This window comes from Neopsephotus bourkii, unplaced genomic scaffold, assembly GCF_033783945.1.
Source record: "Neopsephotus bourkii isolate Nb327-2 ecotype Australia unplaced genomic scaffold, CSIRO-AGI_Nbou_v1 NB_1053, whole genome shotgun sequence".
In the NCBI taxonomy this organism is placed as follows: domain Eukaryota; kingdom Metazoa; phylum Chordata; class Aves; order Psittaciformes; family Psittacidae; genus Neopsephotus; species Neopsephotus bourkii.
This window is the reverse complement of record NW_026901542.1, coordinates 452,539-478,238: the sequence shown is the minus strand read 5'-3', so window position 1 is coordinate 478,238 and position 25,700 is coordinate 452,539.

Genomic DNA, 25,700 nt, shown 5'->3' with positions numbered 1-25,700 from the left:
ACCTCCATTCTTCTCTGTTGCCCTCTGCATCTGATGGGGATGAGGTAGGGAACTGAGGAGTGAAGTTGAGCCCAGGAAGTAGGGAGGATGGGAGGAAGGTGGTTTAAGATTTAGATTTTATTTTTCATTACCATACCCTGATTTGATTGGTAATAAATTAAACTAATTTCCCCAAGTTGAGCATATTTTGCCCATGATGGTATTTCTTGAGTGATGCCTCCGTGTCCTTATCTGACCCACAAACCTTTCATTAAGTTTTCTCTCCTGTGTCCATCTGAGGAGAGAAATGATAGAACGGATTTGGGAGGCACCTGGCATCCAGCTGGGTCAACCCACTACATATACATCTGAATGACAGTTAAAAATAGGAGCAGGCATGTTGGGACTTTGTTCTTAAAGTTTTCTGTAATGAAGTCTAGGTTATGTGTATATCAGACTTGGTACTGATTTCTTAATTGGCAAACTTACACTTGAAGCTCAATTTGCATGAGAACATGCAGAATGCTATCTTTTCCTTTGAAGAATTCTTCTGGCAATACAGTTACAGAGAATACCTTGTAGGAAATTTTAGGATTCAATGAAATTACATGAGGCTATAAAGAAACAGCCAGAGTTATGTTCCCCAAAGTTGCTTCCACAGAATTATCAGCTTCTTTGCTTCAGGAAACAATTTTTATTAGAATATTTTCTTACTGACTTGTACCAGAAAATTTTCTCTATACTTCTGTCTTGGGTTCAGCAGTAGCAGTCAATTTTTTCTCCTTCTTAGTAGCTGGTGCAGCACTGTGCTTTTGACTTTCAGCCTGGGAACAGTGCTGATAACACCAATGTTTTTAGTTGCTGCTCAGTAACGTTTAGTCTGACCAAGGACTTTCGGAGTCTCATGCTCTGCCAGGAAGGAGGGGAAGCCAGGAGGAAGCAGAGATAGAACACCTGACCCAAAGTAACCAAAGAGGTATTCCATACCACAGCACATCAGGCCCAGTATATAAACTGGGGCAGTTACCCGGAAGGGTTAGATCACTGTTTGGGTCTGGCTGGGTATTGGTCAGCGGGTGGTGAGCAGTTGTATTCTCTTCCCTTGTTATTTCCCTCATCATTATTATTATTGGTGGTAGCAGTAGTGATTTGTGTTATACCTTAGTTACTGCACTGCTCTTATCTCAACCTGTGGGAGTTACATTCTTTCGATTCTCCTCCCCATTCCTCCAGGAGCGGAGGAAGAAGGGGCAGGGAGGAGGGAGTGAGCAAGCGGCTGGGTGGTTCTGGGTTGCCTGGTGGGCTAAAGCTACAACTTCCCATGCCTATATACACATATTTTAATCACAGACCACAGACTTTGGTGTTACCACAATTGTTATTCTCTCTGCCACAAGAAAGAAGGCAGGCTTGCTGCAGTTCTCTCACAGTTCCAGAGAGTACTGTGTCTACAGCCCCTGCTTCCTTCACTGCTTTCTGTCCATTCCTGCACAGGAAATTCCCGAACTGCTAATCAGTTGACACGCTGTTCATTGCCCCACTTCAACAAAATGGGTGTAAGTCTTATATAAAAGAAGGCTAATCTAAATTGGAGCCAATAAGGTCCTTTTCTGTCACTTGCCCAATGGCCAGAGGGATGTTCCCTGTCCTTTCTGTTGATGCTGGTCCTTGTGTAATAACTTTTTCCTATGTTTTTAGGTTTTGTAGAAACAATCTGGTCGAGAATAAGCATATGGTGCTGACACCAGGATGCTGCTACTCTTTCAGCACAGCCTTTTTATTTGATTCTGAGAAAGAAATAACCAAACCAATCCTCCAAGATAATTTTGTGTTCACCTATCTGTTTTATACAACACAGAATGTTGTTGAGGAAAGTTTATCCAAAGGATGCCTCCTTGAAGAAACAGAACTTTCAAGACCTAACATGTTCAAGCAAAACGGGGTTAGGTTACATCCAAACACATCCCTAATATGAATATACATCTAGATTTTCGTTTAGGACATTAAAATGTATTTTGATGAGTCATAAGATCTGCTTAAATGGCAAGGTGATTTAGTGATTAGAGGATAATATTTGAGGTTTTCTTTCATTTGGAGGTCTAGGTGTTGCATTTTTGAATACTGGGTAGCTGAGCTAAGGCTTATCGTGCTTTCAGTAGGCATTTTGTAAATCCTGATATTTCATTAATGTATTATTTGCTATTTTTTAGTCACTATTCTGCTGCTAATAAATTTGTCAGGCAGTAAAGGAACAGAAATGTTGCAAGATCAGTTGAACTGAACAGCCAATGTAAACAGTCTGTCATCTTTGCATAACACATCCAGAGTATTCAGAAAGCTTTTATGAATTCTAAGAATGTTCACAGCCAATCTGCATGCCTCATAAATGTTTCTTGGATTAATAAAAAAACATTTGTCAAATTTCTGTTTGATGAGTATTATTGTTTCTTCTCCAGCCTGTGTTTTTTTGAGATTTTTTCCCCTACAAGAGAAAAGGGAATTGCAATAAGATCTGAAACAAATATTTAGGGATGCAAGAGGGCCCTGTTGTATGACTGCACTTAATACACTTAACAACAATGTTGGTGGGTCTTTTCTTATTCATTTGCAGGTGACACATGATGTCTCTGTAGACCAAAATAGCTTTTATTTGGTGTTTCAGCAATTGAGTATGCCAAGTGCCTTCTGAAACGCAGTGTTTTCACTGGTGTTACACAGAATTTAGTGACTCCTAGGTATAGAAGATTCTTTAATAAATCTAGCATAGTTGTCAAATTGCCGGTGTGGTGTTTGCACCGAGCCCATTTAGTTCTAAATAACCTATCTTTTGTGTTGGCTTTTGTGATTTTCTGATGTAATAATTTGCCCTACATAGCAACAAGAGAAGTCATCTCTAAGCCTTCCTAATGAGATCACCAATCAAGCTTTAGAATCCTGGACATTATTACTCCTCTTTTACCATCAGTTTCCAGTACCATTTGCAGAAGATTCTGGTAAAGAAAGACATTGTGACTGACTATCATGTGGTTGGTATATGCTATGGGAATTGGATGTGAAATGGGATGATGAGAACAAAAATATCTGAACTAAAGAGTTTTTTCCTCCTTTCCACTTATTTTTTCCTGTGTATTGGTGACTATTATATGCTGAGAAAGAAGATATGTGGAAGAGAGAGATGGGTGGATAACCTTAATCCATTACCAGAGAGAAGATTGTTTCCTTCTTTTCAGTTTAAAAGACTAGCCAGTAATTTGTTTGTGTAGGTCTATTGAAAAGCCTGGCTGATAGATTTTTTTCACAGTAATACCCCAAATATTATACAGTATTTTTCAGAAGTTTCCACAGAATGAGTATTTTAGGAGATTGATGTGTTTGACGTGATTTCTCAGCACCTGACACATTTCTTATACAAAATATTCAATTAATACTCATCCAACATGCATTTAGTGCTCATTCTATATAGTTGTTTTTTATTATTATTCTAATACAGAAAAAAAAATCTTTGTTTCATGGCAGAGGGTTTTAGCCCATCTCTCAGTGCATTCATATATACTGAAAGCTAGCTAAAGCAAAAGAAAATGCTGAGTCATCCTGGTCATTGCAGTAGCAATGAACATGTACAGGCTGCAACTGCATTACTGCAGTGGAAAACTGAGTGCAACTAGACTGGACACTTTATGGAGACTGGAGCTTTCATATATTCATCTTCATCCATAAATGTATCACAGTACAAAAGGCACCTAGAGAGATGTAAAATAAAAAAAATATATCTGTTCATGCCCTCAATGATCCATTGAGCAATATGGTTTCTTTACCCCTTTCAGTATATGAGAACATAGTAATTTTTAGTACAGCCATACTCAGCTATCCATCATGTTCATGACAACTGTGACAGTTAACAATTGAACAGCAACAAAGCAATTTTTCCTGTAAGAATCAACATAGGGAAAACAGAGAGAGAGTGTTGTTTTTTGTTGGTTTTTTTTTTTTTTTTCAGAGATCTGAGAAATATAAGCAATCTAAATACACAAGCACAGTTTATACGGCTTAACAAACAGAAGCAGGAACAGGGCTAGCAGGATCTTCAGACAGAGGAGATATTGGCCTTCTGTCATTTTGGTTTTTGACAGTGCCCACTGTTACAAGGATTTGAGCTATCTATAAAAAAATGAATAGAATGTAACTTTTCTGGCTTACATATTCTTACAGCCTCTTTCTGCACTGTCATCATCTGTCTCAACTAAATCAAAGTCAGCCAAATCAACTAAGGGTGAAGGACAATAAAAATTGAGTATGGATGGCTATCAGAGCTGAGTGTTTAACTACTAGGAATTGAACTTAAATGTGCTATCTAGAAAAGCAAAATTTTGCTAAGCTGAATATCTTTGTGATCTGAAACTGATAAAGATAGAGTGACTGAAGTTAACTTAGAGTACTTCTTGACAAGAATTGTCTGATTTTTATAGTTCATATTAAAGAAAGTAGCAGCAGTTGTTTTTCAGTCCTGGAATTAGAAGCAGTTGTTTTTCAGCTCTGGAATGACTGACTTGTATACGAGGAGAAGTATATGAAAATATGACATATATCAAATGTGTCCTATTAAGAAAATAGTTATATAAGGAGGATGTCCTTCAATCATCTTCAGAAACAGAATTCACGGACACCTTTATATCAAATCCTATTTCTAAAATGAGAAGAAAGTAATATGTGATATGAAGAATGGCTCACGATGGTCCAAATAAATGGAAATAAAAGCAGGAAATTGATCTGTACATACCTGTTGACATTTTGTAAGGCAACCCTTGACCATAGACTGATTTGTTGTGGCATACTGCACTTGCTCCAGAAGACTGACTCTTATATTCATATAACAGGGGCAGTAGGAACAGGAGACATTTTCCTGCAGCATCTGGAAGAGACAGTTATTTGTAACTATTAGTCAGTGGTATCACCCCTTAGAATGGTTCCAAACTAGGTAGCCAGTATTTATTATTACTATAGAATCATAGAATAGTTAGGGATGGAAAGGACCTAAAGATCGTCTAGTTCCAACCCCCCTGCCATGGGCAGGGACACTTCTCACTAAACCATGTCACCCAAGGCCTCGTCCAACCTGCCCTTGAACACCACCAGGGATGGAGCATTCAGAGTTTCCCTGGACAATTCATTCCAGTGCCTCACCACCCTTACAGTAAAGAGCTTCTTCCGTATACCCAATCTAAACTTCCCCTGTTTAAGTGTTAACCCATTACTCCTTGCCCTACCACTACAGTCCCTAGTGAAGAGCTCTTCCCCAGCATCCCTATAGGCCCCCTTCAGATACTGGAAGGTTGCTATGAGGTCTCCACACAGCCTTCTCTTCTCCAGGCTGAACAGACACAACTTTCTCAGCCTGTCTTCATACGGGAGGTGCTCCAGTCCCCTGATCATCCTTATGGCCCTCCTCTGGACTTGTTCCAACAGTTCCATGTCCTTTTTATGTTGAGGACACCAGAACTGCACACAATACTCCAAGTGATGTCTCATGAGAGCAGAGTAGAGGGGCAGGATCACCTCCTTCAACCTGCAGGTCACGCTCCTTTTGATGCAGCCCAGGATACAGTTGACTTTCTGGGCTATGAGTGCACACTGCTGGCTCATGTTCATTTTCTCATCGACCAACACCCTCAAGTCCTTCTCTGCAGGGCTGAAGATTAAGAAGGTCATCCATTTTATGTCAAAATGTACAAACTTAGATAGGGGAAAAGTGTTTCTAGGAAGACTAATTTCAAAGGATTAACAATTAAGAAAACATCATTATTATTGTGCTTCCAGTGTATACAAAAAAATAAACCTTGATAATAGTAGCAGTGCTTCTCCTTTTCTGCTTGGTCAGTTCTAGCTAAGTAAGAAGTTTTTGGATATTCCCTGTCCAAGATTTACCAGAGGGGTTTCCTAGAGGAGTGGGAATATAGGTACCTGTTAGCTAGGTGGTATTTTCCTTCTGCCTATTATGTTTAGCTAATCTTAAATGTAAATTCTTTTCAGAAAAGTACTATGTAAATTGGCTTATATAAAGTTATTTACTGGAAGGTGAATCTCTGGACATATTTTTTTAAATTTTGTAACCAAGAATTGAATATTACCTAACCCATACAGAGGGACAAATCCTTTGAATAGCTGTATACTGTTAAAATGTACTATTAGATCTGACATGTGTAAATAATCCTACCAATGACTTTGTCGTTTCCCAACTAATGAGTTGGAGTGAGCTAAGTCACCTCCTCCTTCAGCAAAGCTGCACTTAGAGAATGTTTAGAAATAAAGAGATAATTCAGACCTTGCTGTTTCCTGTCCTTTCTCCATCTGCTGGTGTTTTTGACCTGCTGCTGGCGAGGGCGCTTATGCAAAACTCTTCTTGTGAAACCACTGGAGAATGGGTAGGACAGAGCACAGGAGAAACATGAGCACCTTGCAGATGCTGACTCATAGTCATACAGGTACATGCATTTGCACATCCACAGGGTCATGCTGTCCAGAGCAGTGCACGCATCATTCTTCTGTAGGGCCTATACCAGCAGTGCAAAAGGCAATGTTTTTAAACTAAAAGAGTGTAGATTCAGACTAGCTATAAACAAGAAGTTTTTATGGTAAGAGTGGTGAAACACTGGAACAGTTGCGCAGAGGGTTGGTAGATGGCCCAATCCTGGAAACATTCAAGGTCAGGCTGGACAAGGCTCTGAGAAACCTGACTGAGTTGAAGATGTCCTTGTTTATTGCAAGGGGGTTGGACTTTCTATGCTAGAAACAGCTGAAAGACACAGTAGGGACTATTTGACTAGGTGAGCCACAAGCTTCTCACAGAGTCACAGTCTACAGACAACACTGTTTAACCAGTATCCTGAATAATGCTATTTACCACTGCATCAGCCACATGTAAGGACAAGGTAATAACATCAACTTCATCAGGAAATTCTTTGTCTACCAGAGGAAGTTGTGTGTCGAGCTCCATCTGTTCAGACAGCACTGCCCTCAAGTCTGTTCGGAGCTCCTTACAACATAGTGTTTATATGAAAGACTTTTTTAGACTTTCAGAGAAATGAGGGAAAAAATGCTTGGTTGACTTTTCTGTGTTTCTCCCACATATTTATGAATAGTGGTTTAATTTTTGTCAATTTCATCTCTCTACACAGTAGGTAACCAGGAAGATAAAGTAGTTCTTTGTTACATGAAAGTAGGGAATCTTATATGTTTGCCATATGTTTAAATTGATCACACTTCTTTTAAAGAGAAGCCTTAGGCTTGAAGATTTAGGCTTTGGCCATGCTACTTATCTAAACAGCCATACCTGCGTGAGAGCAATCCATAATCAGTATATGAACTTTCTTAGGTCATCAAAACTTAAGTGGCAAATGAACAACAGATGGCCTTAACTTTAAGGATTTTAATCCTTATTACATTCTTTATAGTATCACCAATTTAAGTAGTAACAGTGACCAGCATAATATTAATTAGTTTAGAGGAACTGATGAGCAGCTCTTTCAGCTTCTGGTTTTCCCTTTTATTTTTTTGTTATGAGACAACCCTTCTTTCAGTATCCCTAAATCAGCATTGTCTTAAAAAAAAATAAAATAAAAAGGTGAAGAAATTTATTTATTTCTTCTTGAAAAAGATTAAGATATTTAAGCATTTTGTGAAAAAGTATAAACACAGAACTGTGACTCTCTGCTCAAACTTGTACAAGATAATTGTAGAGAGGGAGTATTTATCAGACTGTGTGAACTGAGCACATTAAAGGTTCTCTTATCTACCATTTCCCTTCCTCTTTTGCAAAAAACAAGTTTTGATAGAAATGAGAAGTAGCTCTGCAAAGGAAAGGAAGTGCTGAATTATATGCCAGTCATAAATGGAAAGAATACCAAGCTCTTAAATTTTCTACACTTCTATAAAGTTAGTTTAAGGTATGTGCTGTAGGTTGGAAAATGATACATATACAAACGATCCATAACAATTTCTACAGCTCCAAATGGTTCCTCAGAATTCTTTAGATTAAGAAGTAAAGAGCTAGATTTTTCTGAATTTCTCAAGGAAAAAACACAAACAAGAAGGTCCAAGATCCCCAGTTATCATCTCCCTTTTCTGAAAGAAAATTTAAAATAAACCAAAAGGAAAAGCAAAACAAAACCCCAAATTAAAATTTGGAAGGATGTGATAGATGTAGTTGAAGCAGAAATAAAACATAAGACTTCCTCCATCAAAAAAATTACCACAGGCAAAGTCACGTGTTTCTCTCTGTAGAAGGATCAGGTTTCAGGTCCTGTTAAACTGATCAACACTTGTTTGTACTAGTTCAGGTAATTGCTGAAATGACAGAAAGATCAAAGTTTCCAAGAAATATCTGAATTTTTTAATAACTTACTATTAAACTACCATATAGTCAGATGAACTGATTTTGCAGGAATACATTCTGACCAAAAGAAAGCCTGTAGTCATATCCCTCTTTGTATAAACTAGTAAATAGTTCTACCTGTTCTGTGGAGCACTTTGTTCTTATCCCTGCTATGTCCATGAAATACTAACCAGCCCTTTGTGAATAATACATGTTAAAAATGAAAGTCACTAGCAAAGTGTGCTATGTCTATCACGGGATGCCTAAATCAGGGGAAAAATAGAAAAATTAATGAGTTTTTTTTGAAACCCACTACTCTACCATGCACATATTTGAGGTTTTTACAGAGTGGTAGATTTTATACTAAGTCTACATTATTCTTATGCTTCTCAGTATATCTTTGCCTGTACACATAGCTGATACACATTTTTAAGTATTCATTGTTCCACGGCTTGTTACCTAGTTGTTATCTAATGTCAGAATGATTGCTGTAAATGTTACTGATCAGCTCTGTATTCTTGTTCATTGACAAAAGAAACTAAATATGCATCTTTTGTTCATTCTTCACATTTGACATTGTGGCATCTCCAGCCTCTGTTGAGTGACTGTCAGTTTTCAGACAGATATAATAAGAACCTGCCTGGATAAATAAAGACATACATTTCAGCTGGAGCTAGTCTCTGATCAGGGAATATGCTGTGAAAATACTTGAAAATCTCCATCTGAAGAAGAAGAAATCAAATGCAGCCTTCAAAGCTGCTGGGATAAAAAAAAAAAAAAAACAAACAGGATCTGGAAAACAACAGACAGAAGATGCATTTATGAAAATTAATGAGGATATTTATTTCAAATGATAATGAATATGGGGAATAAAGTTTGGTCTGGTAATATATCTAGCAGCTTTGGAGCAGAGCTTCATAAATACAAATATTTTCATATTTTCTGGAAATTGTCAGTAAATTGCAAAAGAAATTTTTTTAAAAGAGTTGCATAGCCCACAACCAGGACACACGCATACATGCATGTCTATTTGCTTTAGACTTTAGTAGGTCTAAAAAGTGGAGAACACTGATTATTCCTCTACAAAAGAACTTAGCTTACATCTTATAGTATAAACTCCAGGTTGCAACTATTGTCATTCTCGCTTGATACTTGAGCATACAGAAGATTGAGTGAAATTGATAAACTTCGAACTCTTAAGTACATAGCTCATGGATCTTCAATAATTCATTTAGGCCATCTTTTGAAAAGCTAATAAAAAAACTAACTTTTATTAGTTGTGCCTTACTAATAGTGTTTAGTATATTTGAGATTTTCTCAATGTTGCTATATTTAGTGTAGAGAAATATTAAATTCATGCAGTAATATGACACTCCTTGAATTATCTATGATTCTGGTATTTTGCCTTCTTTTTAGTTTTCTAAGCTTTTGGTTATATCCAACTTTATTTACTTTTTCAACAGCCAGGGCTCACCCATCAGCTCAGCCTATCACAAACATAGGTCCAGATTCTGAAATGGCCTGAGAAATGTGGATCAGAGAACTCCTATGTCTGGGGTACCTTTAATCTTCCCAAGATAGGAGTTAGACTTATGAATCAGCCCTTAACCCTTGTTTATTAGGAACTACAATAAGAAGGACAGTTGATTACAATGCTGTGCACCATTTCTAGATGGTTACAGAAGGACAGTTTGGTCACCCTTTTCTGACCTACTGGAAATTTAGATTTTGAATCCTTCTGGTAGGTGATCCACAGGACGTCTGCTTGTCTACCAAAAGAATTGTTCTCCTCTTCTGGATGCATATCATTATATTGCATTTCCTTTGCTTAAATCCTACTTTTGACCTTCGGAAATGTAGTTGCATTTTGCTAGTATGCTTCTCAAGTTTTCAAATTTTTTATTTGGTTACTAATAAAAATGAAGTTAAAGGGTTAGAAAAGCAATTTCTGTCATTTTACTGTAAAATTGGATTACACTGCATTTTGTTACTCAATTATCCAAAGGATCTGTAAAGGTCTTACAGGAAAAATTATATTTATGACTTCACAGGGACTGCTGTCAAGTACTGTGAAGTATAATAGCAATATATTTACGCTAATAAATGTACAAGTGAAAACATTGCCTAAGCTGTTTCCCTTTAATATTTTGTTGTTATAAAGCTACTCTGCATTGCTGTTGCCTCACTGTGATAAAAAGAGAGAAAACAATATTCATTGGGCTGAGTTTACAGAGAAGACTGAAAAGAGGAAATATACCCATCACATTTTTTGATTTTTTGTTTTCTTTCACTTTTCCCACTCGTTGGGAAAGTAGATGGCCATGGGAAAGTAGATGGGCTTTGAAAGCACTCATTTTATTTGTAACCATTATTCTCTGCCTTTGCAAGATGAGACTGGGAGAACCGTCTCTTTAAAGATACAATTTTCGTGTTTAGACAAACCATTGGTGTATTATAATTCAATAAAGCCTACGATCTTGAATGTCTATTTGATGTAACCAAGAATGCAAGTAAAGAATAATCACTAGGGCAAAACACTTCATGGAAAAGAGAGATGAGTTCTGTGTTTTCAATTCATCTGTAAAAGCCACTATAAGGAACTGAGATGCAAAACAGTAAAAATCCTAATACCACTGCAAGTTACTCACAGAAGGTTTTAAATCTATGCTTAATGTGATCAAACAGTAAGCATCTGATATTCCTGGGAGTAGGACTATTAATCCTTCCAGTATTTTATTGAAGTCTTCCCTGAAGTAGTTGAAGTCAACTGTAAGTTGACTCAACTAGAAGTATTGCAAAAAGACAGGATCTCAAAACCAGAAGTCTTTGCTTTGATACTTGTAACTTGGCTGAAATGTAATAACTAATCAATAATATTCTGCAAGGATGAAAAAAATGCATTTGCAACAAATGGTCTTCCTTTTTGTTTGATTTCATCATCTTAAATATTTTTCAGTTGAGGTTTTCCAATACTAAGGGGAGTGTCTATGCACTGTCAAACACCTGGGTTGTATTGAATTGAACATTTTAGTTAAATATGAAATAGTTGTACATAATGCTCTGCTTAGTTAACATGTCACTGAATAAATCATTGAGCAAACACATAAGTATTCAGTCCACTCTCACTTTAGGTAAATAATAAATATTTTAAGGAAATGAAGATTGTGATGAGTGTTATGTACAATGAAATACGAACCGAAATTTTATTTCCTTGTGATTTTCTTTAGACAAATAAACATACCTGAGGAAGCTGCATAAGCAGGTATGTAAACTTAAGTTTATGAGTTACCTTTTTTATTTCAATTAGGATTTCTCTTCTACAATCCTAAATGACATTTTCTCAACTTACCTTCCAGCTTAACCATTTATAAATATACAGATATATAGAAGACTGGAGTATTCTGAGGTGTTGAAAAGATAAAGTGTTTACTTTCTGTGTTAACTTTCATAACGCATGTTTGTTGAAAAAGGCAAAAGAGGAAATTCAACAATTGTAGGAGAAATAGACAAAGAGGTTTGCTAAGGCTGGATAACTGCCAAGAAGAAAAGAAAGTCTAATGACAATGTAATAGTAAGAATGTTTCATATTTACACATCAAACTCCTGTGGGAGTCTAATATCTGGGGACTTCTATAAGCCTTTAAATGGAATTTTTAAGGAATAATATGATGAACTTATTTAAGATAAGTAAAACATATTGGGCTTGACTTGCTTCCATAACTAAGTACAGAACACACTCTTTTGCTTGTGTACTCCATGAAGTCTTGGTCACATGCACAGCAAGGCCACAGACTGACAAACTGGCCAGTACTGAACCAGAGACGCTATGAGAAACAAGTATCAAACTGTGTAGATCAGAGAACATAAAGAAATCCTTTTATATGCATGGGATGTCCTCGTAAACCTAGCATACACATACCAGCAGCTAGTCCTATGATTCCCATGTGTTTAACCTTTATAGTAGTATTTCAAATGATGAAAATATGTTCTTCTTGAATAAACATGGGATAGACTCATAGAATCATAGAATAGTTAGGGATAGAAAGGACCTTAAGATCATCAAGTTCCAACCCCCCTTGACATGGGCAGGAACACCTCACTCTAAACCATATCACCCAAGGCCTCGTCCAACATGGCCTTGAACATTGCCAGGGATGGAGCATTCACAACCTGCCTGGGCAACCTGTTCCAGTGCCTCACCACCCTAACAGGAAAGAATTTCCTCATTATATCCAATCTAAACTTCCCCTGTTTAAGTTTTAACCCATTACCCCTTGTCCTATCATTACTTAAAAATAAAAGGAAGTACTGGCTTATTTTTATATGCCAAGAACTTTTATGCATACAGATCACATATCTGTACTGCTTGCTCCTGGAAATGCGCAGATTTCCATTGTATGTGGAAATATTCACACTAGCAGCTTTCTGTAATTGCTGAGTTAGACTCCAGCATGGAAAGCATGAAAATTCAGGCCCAGCTAGCACTACAAAAGTACCAAATATCTGTAGTAAAAAATGAAATCCAACAGGAAAGCAAGTCATCTTTTTATTAATCTCCTAGATATTCAGTAACTGTAATATAAATGCAACAATTGTAAGCATTTAGTTTACATGACCTTCAAAAGAAATCACACTTACTTCAGAAATGCTGCATTTTCATTCTTGAGGTTGACAGGTCCTAGGACAGGTAGCATTTATATTTGGAATTGACATCTTATAATTCTACAGTCAACTTCACAAAATAACCATGCAGAAACTAGAAATCTGAGCTCTGGTTTTCAGTGATTACAAATGTATCCTTAAACATATGAAGTTTGCTATAGGTTCTAAAGAAAGTTTCATGTTTTGCTTTTCTAAAGAAACTCTTCAATACACTAGCAAAACTTTAAAAGGCATATTAAACTGTCGAACCTGTGAAATTCAAAGATTAAGAAAGTGACTTCATCTTAAAATACATTCTGTATTCACCCATGCCTTATCTCTGTAGCCAGAAAACCTCTATGCCACAATTTACCAATGAACATTTTCACCCAAGGAATGACATGCTTTAAGTAGTTCTGAAATTCAAATAGTAACTCATATCCCCCATTAGCTGGCAAACACCCTTTAAATTGGATTTTTATGGCCATACACCAAATTTATAGCTGGAGACCGTACAAAATGCTATGTCATTTCTAACCTGGTTATTAGTTTATGCAAAATATATATAGCATTTTAAAAAAGGAGAAAAACATGATCTTAAAAAGCTGAAAAGTTGCGACATTAATTTGTATATATGTATCTGTGTTGCAAAAAAAAAAGCATTTATGTTTTGACAATCATATATACTTGCAAGAAGAACATGAGATGTACAAATTGAAGATTTTTAAAACAATGTCTCAATTTGCCATTTACCAGGCTTTTGAAATCTGATGGAAATTATAAATTTGTATAAATTAATTTTTACCTTTATCAGTACATAAGAAACTTATAAATTTTTTGCAAGCTTTTGATTAAAGAAGACAGTGCTGAAGAGATATTCTAGTCTGTAATTATTGTATAAACAAAGAAATAAAATTTCTTGACTGGTTAAGGTAGTTATTCAATTACATTCCCATTGTTTCACTTAAAAAAACCTATATTTATGGATAACCACAGGCATCTGCACAACCCATGTAAGTTCTATTTCTGTCAGAGAGCTGTGTGAATGAAGGAAATCAGTGTTTTTAAGGAAAAAAGTATGTAATTAAAAGGTTCCTCTACGATATCTCTGGAGTACTGGGGGAGAAAATGTAAACCTGTTTTCCTATAACTCTGGTTTCCTCTTCACCAGGTCTATTTTTACCTGGGCCAAATTGCTGCATCACTTACAACAGCCTGACTTTTACACAAGAGAGGCCAGCTTTCCCTGTTACGACAATCAGGGATTGAAGATGTCAGTGTGCTTAAGCTACAGGTAGACAGGGCGGTGGAGCATGGCCCTGCTGCTGGGTTTTAGCATAAGATGTGCCTCCTTATATATATGCCTCCAAGACTGCTCCCTGGCAGATAAAAAGCCTAGGAGCCTGCAAATCTCCTAATTCTTTCTGCATACTACTTTGGGTAGTTTCTTCTCTGGAAAGAAACCCAGGTGTACTCATCTACCATAAAAAAGTTAACAAGTGTTTTGACAGCCAGCAAAGAATCATAGAATCATAGAATATTTTAGGTTGGAAAGGGCCTTTAAGGTCATCTAGTGCAACTATTAATCTAGCACTGCCTAGTTCACCACTAAACCATGTCCCTGCGTACCACATCTACACATCTTTTAAATACCTCCAGGAATAGTGACTCAACCACTTCAATGGGCAGCCTGTTCCAAGTCTTGACAACCCTTTCAGTGAACAATTTTTTTCCTAGTATCAAATCCAAACCTCCCTCAGTGCAACCTGAGGCCATTTCTTCTTGCCCTATAACTTGTTAAGCTGGGAGAAGAGACCAGACACCTCCTTGCTACCATTCTTCTTTCAGGTAGTTGTAGAGAGCGATAAGATCCTCCGTGAGCCTTCTCTTCTTCAGACTAAACAATCCCAGTTTCCTCAGCAGTTCCTCATCAGACTTGTGCTGCAGACCCTTCACGAGCTTTGTTGCCCTTTTCTGGACCAGCTTCAGCACGTCCATGTCTTTCTTGTAGTGAAAGGCCCAGAACTGAACACTGGATTTGAAGTACAGCCTCACCAGTGCCAAGTACAGAGGGACAATCACTTCTCTAGGCCTGCTGGTCACGCTATTTCTGATACAGGGCAGGAAGCCATTTGCCTTCTTGGCTGCCTGGGTGCACGCTGGCTCAGTGTTCAGCCAGATGTCAATCAATGCCTCCAGGTCCTTTTCAACATACCAGCTCTCCAGCCACTCTTCCCCAAGCCTGTAACAGTCCATGAGGCTGTTCTGGTCCAGATGCAGGACTCAGTGCTTTGCCTTGTTGAACCTCAGCCCATTGATCCAGCCTGTCCACATCCCTCTGCAGAGCCTTCTTATCCTTCAGCAGTTCAACACTCCCACCTGTCCTGGGAGTGTTTAGCTACTGCTAAACCAAGGACACCACCCAATTTAGACTCTTCTGCAGATTCACTGAGAGTGCACTTGGTCACCTCATACAGATTGTCAATAAAGACTTTGAACAAGACTGGCCCTAATACCGAGCCCTGAGAGACACACTGGTGACTGGTTGACAACTATATGTGACACCATTCACCACTACTGTTAGGGCTCACCCATTCAGTTTTTTTACCCAGCAAAGAAAACACTTTATCAGGCCATAAGCAGCCAGTTTCTCCAGGGAAATGTTGGAGGAGACATTGAGAGATGTGTTGAATCCTTTACTAAGGTCCAAAATTACTATGCTTATGCAACGGCACCTGGGAAAGCAGGGTAATCACAGAGGAGACATGCAGGCTGTTCTGGGTGGGAATTCGACACTATTTTCTTTTATCCTTTAAGGCACTATGTTCAGCCAGGTGGAGAGACCATAAGGAATCCTTCATATCATGTATTCTATCTTCCTGTTGTGCCTGTGCCAGGGAAGGTAGGGTATGATTCCAGTAATCTATCTCCCTCTAGCATTCCCTGATCTTCTGTTTTGTGAAGTGATGCAAAACATCTCGCATACTCATGGTTTTGAACTTCCTAAAATGAAGACTAGGACAAGATTTAAGAACTCCTTCCTCATACACGTGAAACCATGTGTTTAGGTATACTTCGTTTGGAACAACATATCCTTTGTATATTTAGACACTTTATAGCTACTGTTCAAGAACTGTAATTTATTGACGAAGTGTGATGATCCATAAATTGAATTTTACAATGATTAAACTTTTGTCTTGAGGTACAACAAATGGAGTATTTACAAACTTCTAGCCTTTAACCAGTTCTCTGGGTTTTCCTATGAATGTTTTAGACACGTAAAAAATATTCCTATGAATATTTTTACAGGTATAATATTGAGCCTGTACTGATACAATTTTGTCAATAAATGCATAATGTTTTAGACAATGCAAACTTTTTTCCTTCTCTACCCATCTCATAAAGAGAATTCTTGTTTAGATACCCATAACTCAGTATGTTCAATTAAAACATCACAGAAAAAATATTTTATTGGGTAATGCATTGACATGCTGCACTCATTTAAAGTTCAGTAATGAGCTAGAAGATTCAAGAAGAGAAAGAAAAGCACTGAGAAGTAAAACAAATGCTTTCCACACTGCCACCATTTCAGAACTCTGAAAAGCTCTCAGGAGTTCCTTTGTCCCCCATTTATTCAAGGACTCATATATTTTTATATCATGCTGTATATACCGTAGTAAATGGTATAGCATGTAACACAGTAAATGGTATAACATGGAAGGCCTGAAAGAAATTATTTCAAGGTCTAAGCCTTGTTAATGCAATCGCGTAGATGTGACAGATATTTTTTTCGGGAAACACTGTTGTGAAATCTGTCAGCATTTCACAGGAATAAAAATAACAGCATACATTTTTTTGTGATATGTTCTGTGTGTTAGGTGGAAGTTGGTACAGCTTTTTGCTTTTTTCTTATTTTTTTTTCTTCTTTGTTTTTCTTGTTATTATGTTGTCATATTCAGAGCTTTCTGTTTTTAGACAGGTCTTCCATAATGCCACAAATATCTTTCAGGAAGCAAGACATCAGGTTTTACTTATCTGAATTTTCTTGTCTGATACTTTGTATCACTGGCAAGACTATCATTATCCCAGTTTAATTCCATCATTAAGGTGCTCAGGCTTAAATCTTGTCAGCTGATCTCCTATCCGATTATCAAGGCTTGAGGGTTTGGGTGTTTTTTCAATGTTAGCAATTTATCTCACTGAAGACAGAGCTTCCAAACTAAATCTTTGTATAAATTTGAGTTCTTATCTCCAGCTTTTCTGACTGTCAAACTGAGAAAATATTTAATAAGTTTGAGAGAAAACAGACACTTTTCTTCAGGATGTTAACCTATTTCCCATTCTTACTACTAATTGGTCTTGTTATGTAAGTATTATGTTATTATAGTTTTATACAGTGTAGTTGAGTGAAGGATATAGGAATCACTTTTAGTGATTTTGAAGAGGAAGCTGCTGAATTCCACAAATTCTTATGTTCAGAAACATATTCCTATTATGCATTGTATTCCTTTTTTCATTACCCATCTTTTCCAGTTCTACCTGTTGTACACAATAAGCTGTTTAATGTAATATGCATATTTTTATTAATGTCTGAATATTGCAGATACGAAATAAAGGTTTTAAAAGTTGTAGTACAAATTCATGTGTGGAGTACTAGAGCTATCAGTTTAGGTATGGGAAAAACCACGAATTTTATAAATACTTCATTTAAATACATCTTTTCTCTTTCCTTATTATCAAAATTAACTACTATGTTTAGATGACTTCCAGCATGCCAAATCCTTTTTCATGCACAAGGCAAATGGAAGTCCATGCTGGACACAGTGCAAGGCAGCACAATGTACAGTTGTCTTCGAGTCAGAATCGTGGCTTTCCACCCCTTCATCCATATACAGCTTACCTTTCAAGCTGCAAGTTTCACTGTCCTCTACCAGTTTTAGCAACTTTGACCCAGCCCACCAATACATGCATTTGAGTGACACCAGCACAAAAATGTAAGTTTGCTTATAGTGGGTGAAATCAGTTGCAGTGTACAACACTGTGGTGCTGTCAAACCATTAAGTTGTCTAGCATTAGAAATATTGTCTGATGTATCTGAAAACAACTCCATGTGGGAGCAAACTGGCAAAACAGTAGAAAAGCTATCAAAACAAAAAGACTGAGCTTCAAAATACCTTATTTTCTAAATAAGACAAGAAATTTAGAGAAATGATGGTTACACTGCTAATATGTAAGAGCAGCAATAGCTGCCATAGATGTTGCCTCTCTGCTCCTTCTTCAGTCTCAGAAGCATATAGAGCAATGAGCTGTACAAGCAGATAATGGAAATTGACTATTTAGACTATGCTAGTATTGAAGTAGCCAATGATAAAATGTGTACTAACAAAATAGGGTATTTACAGCCTTGACTTTTACTAGTGTGGGAGAAAAATAATCATCTCTATGGAAGACATAGATTAATCTCAAAATGCTGAAATAAATCATGGAAACTGTGATGTTACAAGAAATGATAACATGTAAGTCTATCTTAGTTTCAATCATGTAAATTTGGTGTATGCCCTCCAAGGACAGTGGAATAACAATCACTGTGCCTGGGAAAGTAAATCTGAATCCTTATTCTAGGCCTCAAACTTGTAAAATCAAAATGCTCCAAATGCTAGAATATAGGGTGGAAAAGTAACGCAGAATATTAGTAGTTATATACCTTTTGAAATATTCTTTCAGATATCCAGCAATGTGTTAATTGCTTTCTTAGGCAAACCTGTAAATTCTATCTTTCCTATATAGAAAGGGGGTTGGAACTAGATGATCTTAAGGTCCTTTCCAATCTTAACTGTTCTATGATTCTATATATTAAATATCAAAGTGTAAAGGCAATATTTTAAATCATTCTACTCCAACTCTTCATTTATTACTTGAATATCCACTTGGCAAATATAATTTTTTACTGTAGAAACTATACATTGCATACATATTTGAAATTTGGTATAAAAAATGAACTGTTGGAATCGAGTGGTACATAATTTAATCCAAGTTCCAGTAATATAAAACATTTATTAATGACAAGATTACAGGAATTCCGAATGATGGCTTCTCGATGAAGATAATGCATACTTCTAAAAATAAGGAAAGTGTATGTTTGGGGAGAATGGAAAATGTTCTCAAGAACTTGATAAAAAAAAAAAAAAGTCTCCAAAACAAGCTAATTTTACAGATTATATAAGGAACACCAGGTGTGTGAAGCAGATTATGGTTTTGTAATTGTAAATATTTCAATTTACCATTATGTTAACATATCTGTTTAAAGTTCATGTTTTGATCCACACAGTGGATGTTTCTATGATCCACTATGTATCCTCAAATAATTAAGTATACTGAGAAATTAATAATGGATTCATAGAATCATAGAATAGATATGCTGGAAATAACCTTCGAAGGTTATTTAGTCCAAACCCCCTGCAATGAACATGGACATCTTCTACTAGATCAGATTGCCCAGAACCACATCCAGCCTGACCTTGAATATCTCCAGGGATGGTGCATCCACCACCTCTCTGGGCAACATGTACCAGTATTTTACCACTTTCACTGTAAAATTTTCTTCATCACACCTAGCCTGTCTCCCCTCTTTAATTTAAAACCATTACCCCTCATCCTATTGCAACAAGGTAGTCCAGAATCAGCTGTAACCCTGTGACTACATTTATACCCGTAAAATAAGTAGTGCCAGAGTACATCCTTTTATCCTGAAACCAACTGACAGTCATGTCAAGTTTTTTCTATTAAACATTCTTATTCCCTGGAAGAGTATGGTCTACTTGGGAGTAGTCACTAGTTCATGCTAAGCCCCAGATGATGCCTCAGCATTTTTTTTAGAAAATACTCCTTGGCACAGGCCAAAATGAAGACATGGTACTTAATCTATGATATAACAAGGTGGCCAGTTGATTTGTAGGGCCCAGTTTGGGCCCTTTTTAACTTACTCATATAGGAGTAGCTCCTGTCTTTAATCATGAAATCCTCCGCCAAAGACACTTTTCCATACTTTTACCTTATTTAACCTGCGACCTATTTCCTTTTTAGAATAATTAATTTATTTTTGCCTTTTTATAAAGCTCCTGAAAAGTTGCATGATAGCTGGAATTAACTGCTTACATGTATGACATTTATGACACCCTAAAATCCACATTCATGCCTCAGTTTTCTATACTTATTTACATATGTTAAGACAGAAAATAATTTATAACTAATAGAGGAATCAAGAAGAATAATGTTAACTGCGAAGATAGTTATAACAAACCTGTATTGTAAAAGGAGTGAGAAAAGGCTAAGTGACTTAAAAATCTAAATGTATTTAAACATGACTAATATTTTAGCAAAGATACAAGTTAAAATACTGATAATGCAGATAACTGATTGCATGCTTCTTTCTTATCTTTAATCTGCAGACTCTCTTTTCTTTAAACCACTTGTGTTTCCCATGGGTGCTGAGGGAGCTGGCGGAGGTCATTGCTCGGCCACTCTCCATCATCTTTGGTAAGTCGTGAGAAACGGGAGAGGTGCCTGAGGATTGGAGAATGGCAAGTGTCACGCCAGTCTATAAGAAGGGCAGGAAGGAGGACCCGGGTAATTATAGACCGGTCAGTCTTACCTCTGTCCCTGGAAAGGTGATGGAACAACTTATTCTTCACTCCATTTCTAGGCATATCAAGGATGAGGGGGTTATTAAGAGCAGCCAACATGGTTTTATGAGGGGGAAGTCATGTTTGACCAACCTTATAGCCTTCTATGAGGAAGTGACTAGGTGGAGGGATGATGGTAGAGCAGTAGATGTGGTTTTTCTTGATTTCAGTAAGGCATTTGATACTGTCTCCCACAGCATTCTCATAGATAAGCTAAGGAAGTGTGGGCTTGATGATCAGGTAGTGAGGTGGATCAAGAACTGGTTGGAAGGAAGAAGGCAGAGAGTTGTGGTCAGTGGTGCAGAATCTAGCTGGAGGTCTGTGACTAGTGGAGTGCCTCAGGGGTCGGTGCTGGGACCAGTGCTGTTTAATATTTTCATCAACGACCTGGATGAGGGAACCGAGTGTACTCTCAGCAAGTTCGCTGATGACACTAAACTGGGAGGAATGGCTGACACACCAGAAGGCTGTGTTGCCATTCAGCGAGACCTGGACAGGCTGGAGAGTTGGGCGGGGAGAAATTTGATGAAATTCAACAAGGGCAAGTGTAGAGTCTTGCATCTGGGGAAGAACAACCCCATGTACCAGTACAGGTTGGGGACTGACCTGCTGGAAAGTAGCGAAGGGGAAAGGGACCTGGGGGTCCTGGTGGATAGGAGGTTGAACATGAGCCAGCAATGTGCCTTTGTGGCCAAGAAGGCCAATGGCATCCTAGGGTGTATTAGAAAGGGTGTGGTTAGTAGGTCAAGAGAGGTTCTCCTCCCCCTCTATTCTGCCTTGGTGAGGCCGCATCTGGAATATTGTGTCCAGTTCTGGGCCCCTCAGTTCAAGGGCAGGGAATTGCTTGAAAGAGTCCGGCACAGAGCCACAAAGATTATTAAGGGAGTGGAACACCTCCCTTATGAGGAGAAGCTGAGGGAGCTTGGTCTCTTTAGCTTAGAGAAGAGGAGACTCAGGGGTGACCTCGTCAATGTTTACAAATATGTAAAGGGTGAGTGTCAGGATGATGGAGCTAGGCTTTTTCAGTGATGTTCAGTGATAGGACAAGGGGCAATGGGTATAAACTGGAGCATAGGAGGTTCCATGTGAACATCAGGAAAAACTTTACTGTGAGAGTGACAGAGTACTGGAACAGATTGCCCAGGGGGGTTGTGGAGTCTCCTACATTGGAGATATGCAAGTCCTGCCTGGACAAGTTCCTGTGTGATGTACTCTAGGTTACCCTGCTCTTGCAGGGGGGTTGGACTAGATGATCTTTTGAGGTCCCTTCCAACCCTTTGGATTGTGATTCTGTGATATATTGGATTAGACTTTTTATCTTTTTTACTTTTGAAGTCACCAACTCAGACTTCATACATAAAGAATTATCAATATCAGAAACAGACCCAGAACAAAAGGTCATTAAGATCCAGTATACAGCTTTCAGCAAGATCGTTTTTAACTTTTGGTGTGTTTTGGTATTTATCTTCAAGTACTGACCAGATATTTTATTTAACTGACAAACACACCACTAGAATTGAAACCACCAATACACCTAGTTTCTCATGTTGCACAAATACTGATAATATAGAAACCCCTAATAAAATATTATTTTCATTGTTCTTGTTTTTATTATTATGTGGGTGGTAAGTATGAGGGAATCTCCAGCAATCAGTGAATTATTTAATTGAGTCCTGAAAAGTTGTTTGTGAATAAATTCTTCAAGATGAATTGTGTTTGACCTTTGTATTCTCCATATCTTTGGATATGCTTTGATCCCAGGACCACAGTCCAAGTCACCTCTATGAGCAGCCCACAGATGTCAATGAGGTTGTTGCAAAGTTCCAGCCAGGGTGATTTTGAGTAGCAGGATTTCACCTTCTGTTAGGTTGGTAGGAAAACAGACGGTGTTTCAGTCACAGATCTTTCTGTGTCTCATAATCTTGAAAGTGGTAAGGGAAAGTAGAGCCAGGACAAGGGATAGTAACTGTGCCCGTCTTTGCTACCAGGCTCTCAGATTAACACAAAACCACGTATTACACAAAATGTTTTTTGCAAATCAAGATATTTTCAATTTTTTTAAGGAAATAATTCATAATGAGACATTTTAAAAGAAATAATGGGAAGCTTTAAACAGTCTATAATGAAAATGAAGAATCATGCAGTTATTTCCAATTTTTATTTTGATAAAAGGATGGCTGAAAGAAAAAGCTTTTTAAAATGGAAATCCTTTTGCTTTCATACAAGCTTCACATTATCTTTTCATTGTATCTGAGGAAAATGAGACTGGACTGAGATTTTGGAGCACAATGTGGAAGATGTTCATCATTTGTGAAATAGCTGCTGCTGGAGGTTTTATGTGGAACTGATCTGTTCACCTGCCTAGCCTCCTCCATGAATGTTTCTCAGTTCTCTGGAGTTTTCTCAAATGGGTCTTGTTTCTTTTCCCTCTTTCTCCTCTGCATAATACAGCATACTGAATATTTGCAGCTACTTTATGAATAAGGCAAAAGCTATAGGCTTGGTTTAATAACTTAATAACATTTTTTTCTAAATGTTAAATGCAACTGAATGACAATATACAAATAGAGCCACAAAAATCTCAAAGCGATCTATGCAAATAACTCTGCCTACTGCCAGTATGAAGCTCCTAAGCAAGTATTTTTCACCATTTCAGTTTTTCGTTATAGTTGATCATTACCCATGCACTGTTTCCCCTATAATACCTGTTTCCCCTGCAAAGTAAGTCTGCAGTGCTAGTTAGCTTACTGTATATAAGGTTATATAAAGGACAAACAGAGCTACAGCAGTTCATAGGCTGTGGCAACATGAGTAATGATTGTTAGATGTCCACAAAACAGGTGCAAATTCCTTCACCAAGTCTCTATAAGGGTTTCTTTAGAGATTGTCTCATGTAAAGCCTTACTCCCTTAGCCATTCAGGGTGTTCTAAAAAGTTTTCACCTAAAGAAAATTGCAGAAGCACAGCTACAAATATTTCAAGCAGGATTTTTTATTTAAAACACAAATCAACATTATTCTCATACTAAATCCAAACTAGAGCACTGTAACAGCTACTAGGAAGAAAATTAACTCTATCTCAGCAAAAACCAGGACAACAATATCTGATTTTTACATCCTAAATATTTCAAAATGACAATGTGACCTTTCCTACAAAGCAATGTCAGTAGAAAAAAAAAAAAAAATCACTTTTCAAAGCACCCTTTTATTGAATCCGTAGAGAAAACATGTCTATCTAAATGACAGTAAAAGGATACTGTATTTTTCTTGCCAAGATATTTGGTATGTAGAAATAATGTTAATTTCATTGCAGACCAATAAAATATTCAATTAAAGCACTACTAAATAAATGAGATTAAAACGAAGTAACAGCTATTAGATGTTTTTCAAGGTTATAAATTGCAGAGGGATTCTGTTAGTATTGATATTGGACTAAAGGTGCACTTCACAGCATGCTAAGGTTTTTAACATGCTTTTAAACACAAAGGCATTAATAATTTCTTCAAAAAATTTAATGAAATAGAGAAATGTACTTTTATAATGAAAATGAAAAATAACATTTATTGACATCTTAGTGCCAAATTCAAATAACTCAAAACACTTATTCAATGAATATGTAAATTTAAGAAAAAAATATTAATTCCTTTCAGACTTGAGCTTTTGTGGAATCACAAAATACTGTATTGTCCTTACCTATAAACATTTTTTTTTTCAGTGCCCAATCTGAATCTTTATCAATTATTTCATTATCTGAATGTTAATCTTAGATAGACAACACTTCTTTAAAATTTCACAGTCTCCCATATCTTGTTTCCTTCCAGCTTTAGGTGAACATATAAAATAATGATTTGAATAGATTATTTTGATGGGATCTTTTTTTTAATGAATATTATTCACTTTCTGCTGTATTCAGTATATAGAAACAACATAGCACACTAGGATGTATGTTGTTTTCATGCTGTAATAAAATCCCAAAGGTTTTGTGAGACAAAAAGCACAGCTATTATGCAAGAAACAGGTAAAGGGAAAACCCTTTAACATGGAGGAAATGAGACAATAATGCTTATTCCTGTGAATAAATTTACCTGAGAAACCACTGAGAAGTCATTTCCACCTTAAGCAGTTGTAGAATTTGACTGAATGGCACGTTAAAAGGCTAAAAAAAAACCAACCAATATCACACATATGAGATCTTGCAGTTTTAGCTTTGTGGCTCTAAAAATTATTTGCATAATAAAGCTGTGGTAATTTTTGATGCTAATATTCACAGAATTATCAATCTTTTTTTTTTTCTGAAAAGTCTATCTAAACAGTGATAAAAATGTGAGAGAAAATATCTATTCAAACTTGGTTGAACTCACATTAACGTTACTATTCTATGGCAAGCATGATTTTTCAGTATGTTTCTGTGCAAGGAAAAGCTGTCTTTCAATTCCCTATTTAGGGATTTGGATTTGCTATTAATATAGCTAAATACAGAGTTCACACTATGCATCTGTGACTATGGCTGAATTCAAGAAATTCACACAATGGGATTACCTTTGCTCTCTGCCTCATAGGCAGACTCATAAGGGTTATTCTTTGGACACTTTTCATCTCTGCAAGGTTTCTTAATAATAGTTTTCCTGAACCCTTCCACTCTTATGTTGTTACCTGGACTGATTCACTAAGATCTGAAGGAAACTAGTGATACACTGAGTCAAACAAAGGAGAAAAGTGAGATTTTCCATTACAGCTCAACAACTACTGCTGGGCCCAGGACCAGAGCACAATGTCATCTACTGATTTCATTCTAAATTCTGTGTAAGCTTGAAAAGAATGTCACGCATTTCTCAGGGTGCTCCCTATTTTAGGTAAGGTGAATTATCTCACTGCAGGACAAAAGATGCCATACAAAGCCTTTTATTTGCACAAATCAGTAGAGCTACTTGTTTCAGGCCTGAGAGAAAATATATCAGCATTTTTATAACCCTCCTCTGTAGAAATTAATAGACTAGCAGAACTGGGTTTAGCTCTGTAAGTCTCTTTTGC